The following is a 5,059-nucleotide window of genomic DNA, read 5'->3' on the forward strand; positions in this document are numbered from 1 at the left end:
TCATACAAACCAAGAATTGTGTCTGGACATCTGTGGCAGAGATTTCACCTTCATCGTTTTGGTTTAGGGAGTTGATTTGAGGCCAAACAAATCCCTTCATTCCCTGGACCCTGTGTGCAGCAAGGTAATAAATATTCGTCACTGACAACCGCTAAACCCCCTCATCTCAGAGGGATCTCCACAAGTCTCTCTACTCTCAGCGTTTGTAGGTCTAAATATGTTTTTTTTTTTAAATAATTCCCTCTGTTTAGCTCCAACAGATATTTCAGTTCTGATTCGTCAGATAGTTGCTAGTAAAAGGCTGCCCAAGTTGCTCAGAGATTTTGTTCTTTGAATCGAATAACACGTTTAACAGCTGAAAATATTTTGTGTATATATTTAATTCTAACCTAGCTCGCTGGGTTTAAATCATCGAAGATTTTAATAAAAAATTCGGTTTAAACTTTCCACCGGTTTTCTTTTTATCTGCTTTAAAATCAAAGCTGTTGAAGGGGGGGTAATTTTAAAACGTTTTTCAAATCTTTTCTGGCGGCTGTTGTTTTTTGTTTGTTTGTTTTGTTTTTTAAACAAGCCCGATGTAGTTATTTTACTCATCTGAAATTGTCTGGGAAAAAATCTACATCAATAAAAATAACAACGGTAAAAAGATGAAGCAATAAAACGTTTTGATAATAATCAGAATTATGGGGAAAGTTGACTTTCCCAGTAAACCAGATTAAATAGATCTGATTCAAAGGGTGTCTAAAAAACGAACCCTCTTGGCATTCTTCTGGAGAATTGCTTAAAAAAAAAACCACTAGCCACTATGATCTTTAATTTCCTCTTCGCTGCGAGTAGATCGCTGGGGAAACCCCCCGATAACCACTAATTTGTTTGCAATAGGGTTTTGATCGGACCGAGGGAACGTCAGCACTGTTTGGGAAGCCTCTAAAGTGAAGGTGATCAAATGACACCAGCGTCCGGGCTGCCCTCGCTCCGGTTTTGTGGCGATGTGCTGGGAGGAGAGGAGTTTTGCTGTGTGCTTCCAGCCACGGGGGGAAAGCCCGCTCCCTCTCTCCAAGCGGGTGTCCATCCCCCATCTCCTGCAAGAGCACCCTGCTGCTAGAAGGGGGGAGCCTAGTGCTGGCAAAGCTGGGGGGTTTCTGGGGGGTTTTCCATTCCCCGGGGCAGGGACAGCACAGCACGCAGCATCGCATGCAGGAAAGGGGAAGGGTTTCCTTTGCCGCTGTGCTCTGCGCTTTCGGGCGCTGGGTCCAGCTTCCCTTGGACCCGATCCCCCCTGGCAGAATCGCTGCCACCCCCACCCTCTTTTTCGAAAGGAGAGGGAGAGGATCAGTCCCGTTGGGAAGTTTCTCCGCCACCATCGCGGGATCGGAGCCAGGGATCTCTCCCCCCCCCCCCCCCCAGTGCAGAAGCACGTGTGGAAAAACCAGCCAACCCCGCCCCCAAAGCGCGATCTCCATTTTAGGGGGTGCGTGTGTGCCCCCCCCCGCCCCGGCTGAGCTGCGTGGGAGGGAGGGAGAGGTGGAGAGAGGCCAGGCCAGGCGCGGCTGGCACCGCCTCTGGGGCACCTCGGCCGGGTGTGGGAAGCTGCAGCAGGGGAGAGCCCCCGAGAGATGCCAGCTCCGGGCCGGCTCCTTTGAACCCACGCGCCCCCCTGCCCGCAGCGCAGTCACCCCACAGCCTCCTCCCACCCGCGCAGAGGGGCCCTGCCCCACGCCCCCCACAGCCGAGGGGTTCCCAGACACCCCCCCCCCACACACCCTCAGTCTGCCCGGCTGCTCAGATCCGTCCGCAGCCTGCGCGACCCCGGCCCCCTCCCCTGCGGCTGCAGCCAGCCGGCCCTCGGCTATGCGGCAGGGAGCCGGCCCGGAGCTGGCAGCCCCTGGAGCGGTGGGGGTGGGAGACCCGAGGCCAGGAAGGCCCGGGGCTGGGCTCCGAGCCAAGCAGCCCGAGCTCTGCCCCTCCCTCCCGCAGGGGCACTGGTAAAGCCGGCATAGGCCCGGCCTTGCAGCCGCCCCATCCACTCCCGGGGCTCGGCGCTGCAGCGCCCTTTGCTACCTGCGCCAGGGAGAGACCAGCCCCTAGCAGCAGCCACCGGCTCGGGCTGGGCTGGAGGGGGAAGCCGGCGCCGCAGGGCCCCGGGCACAGGGGTGTAGGGGGAACCGGCCCTTGGCTGCTGCTAACAGCAGGGAGAGGGGAGGAGGGGAATAGAGCCTGCAGCATGGGGAACAGCAGAGGACTCCTGGGCCCCGGCCCGGGCTCTCTCCGGTTGCCAAGCCAGGTGGGGAGAAGAACAGCAGGGCGGCTGCAGTGTCTGAACTCATCCAACCCCTTCCACCCAGGCAGCAGCCCCCAGCAAACCGCCCCCTCTGGTTTAAGGGGCAAGGCCTCGTAAAGCTTCTGACGCTGCTGGGGCAACCCAGGAAACAGCCGAGGAACAACAAGCCCCCTTTCACCAAGGATCCAGGCAGGACAAAGAATGAAACAGGCCTGTGGCTCAGAAACTTCTGCAGGGACAGGAACTGGCCACAGCATCTCCCACTCCTTGCCCTGGCATTTCTAGCTTTTCTTGCACTGAGCAGCACTTCTTACTGCCTCTGGACTAATCCTTCGGGGGCTGTCTGCACTCTTACGATTAAGGCAAGTAAGATTTCCCAGGGAAGAAACTCGTCCTGGGGTAAGTAACCAAAAGGAAGATCTAGAGAAAACCCCTCTAAAGCCTAAATACAGCTTAGGGCAGGAAAGGGCTATGAGGCAGGACTACACCCATCTCCTTCCACCGCCACCTGTTTTCAAGTCTTACCCACACTTGACTATTCTCAGCCAGTGCCTAGCTTGATCTAGAATCCTTATGTTTTGTTTGTCCCCTTCCTCCCAGCAGTTTCACTCGGTGAAATTAATGACAGGTAAATTCAGAACAAATAAAAGCCTTTGGCCTGTGTAATTCACAGCTGCAGCATGGCCGAGTCAAGGGCTGCAGCTGGATTTGACAGAGGCTGATGACTAATTTTATTACCCATAATGCTCAGCACTCTTCACCTTGAAAGCACTTCAGAAACATTCACAAGTTAATTATCATAATTCATAGTTGGTTTTAGTTATGCATCCTAGGACCTGGTAAACATCTCTTGGCATAAACCCATTGCTAGAGAGGTCAAACAGGAGAGTGTCTCCCCCCCTCCCTTTCCACCATACAGAATGCAAATTTGTTAGGTGCAGCACACAGAAGGATTAATGTATTGGCCACATACATTGCCAGTGGCAGGGTACTGCAGCTGTTAGACCAATAGTCTGGTGCAACATCTCAGCTACTAAATAGCAGCTCAGGAGAGACCCAAGCTAGGAAGAGCAGGTAACAGTGCAGGTGACAAGTATTTGAAAGAGCTTGTGCAATACCTGATTGTCTTACATGTGGCTGTAATCAGTGCTACAGGCCTGATGGAGGTGCGCTGGCAGAGAAACATGGAGGAGCAGGACTGGAAGAGGAGGGGTGGGGGATATACTGGTAGGCAAAGGACCAAGGAAGATCGCTAGAGTGATATAGATGGAGGACGCTTGCCCAACATATTCCAAACCTTGGTTCACGCCCCTGGTATCAGCTCCTCAGTTTTATTTACAGGAATCTTACCCTTTGCCCCTCCTGTACTTTGGCTGTGGAGTTTGGGCCGATCTGTATTTTCAGGGAAATTGGTAGAAGTCAAACAACATCCTTAGGTTGTTAAATACAAACCTCCGCTTCAGCCACACCAATAACAAAGCTTTCTCAGGAGGTAGACAACACTGGGAAGTCTCACCTTCCTTGGGGGAATGGGTTTAAAAGATGCATACTATTGGATTTTGCCACATTTTCATTATTGTTTTCAGTATGTTCCAGCCCCTCTACCCTTAGATTGCTCATCAAAAACTGCTGCAGAAAAGCCAGGATGGCTGGTGCTGACCGGCTCTGCAGCAGTTCTGGGCTCCACATCTCTGATGCTGAAAACCCCATTCAATGCAGTTCTTCCACTTCTGCTTCCTATCTCAGCAGCAAGGTGATTCACTGCACCAGATTTTATAGACAGAGGGCCTGCTTCTCTACTGCCTTGCATGTAGTGTAATTATTTGCATTTAGGTAGGTGCTCCAGTCTCATCTGCCAGTGTTTTACACTCCTTTGCTCAGGTGTAAATAGGGTGACCTGATAGCAAATGTGAAAAATCAGGCTGGGGTGGAGGGGTAATAGGAGCCTATAAGAAAAAGACCTAAAAATCAGGACATCTGGTCACCCTAGGTGTAAAGTAAGTGTAAAACATTAGGAAATCAGAATTGTGTTTCACACCCACTTTGCACAGATGTAAACAGTGACAAGATGCAGGTGAGGGGAGAGCCAGGCCCTAAAAAGGGGTCTACACTGCAATTAAAAGCCCACAGCTGCACCAGACCAGCTGAGTTGGGTTGGTGATGCTCAGACTACAGGGCTGTTTAATTGCAGTGTAGATGTCCAGGCTGAGGCTGCAGCTCGAGCTCTGGGATCCTCCCACCTCACTGGGAACTAGCGCCTGAACATCGATACCACAATTAAACATCCCCTTAACCCAAGCCAGCCAGCCGGCATGGGCCAGCTGTGGGTTTTTAATTGCAGTGTAGACACACCTTAAGTGTATGTTGCCGTCCACTCTCCCCCTCATGTGAAGACACAGCTAAAAACCTCTTTTCCCTCTGTCACATTTCCTCTTATCTGCTAATGTTGCAAGGCACTTTGGGATATAGTCCATATGAAAGACACTCCACCAAATAAACGTCCCATTGAAAGAAACACAGCTATTGCAGCCAAGGCAAAGTCTGTCCATCCTTGCCCTGAAGCATAGCCACAATTCCCCCAGATCATCTTTCTCCAGGAAAAATGCACCTTCCCCTCCCCCATACTTAAAGAAACTACTTTTCAGCACCTAGTGCAGGAGCCCTTCCCTCATAGACCCAGGAATCAAGTGACCAAATGCAGCAGGTGCTCTCCCATCACCTATGCACCTGGGATTGCAGGCAGGACAGGTTAAAGTAGAACCAAAGGATGGAAGCGCC

The sequence above is a fragment of the Chrysemys picta genome, chromosome 18 (assembly GCF_011386835.1).
Source record: "Chrysemys picta bellii isolate R12L10 chromosome 18, ASM1138683v2, whole genome shotgun sequence".
NCBI lineage: Eukaryota > Metazoa > Chordata > Testudines > Emydidae > Chrysemys > Chrysemys picta.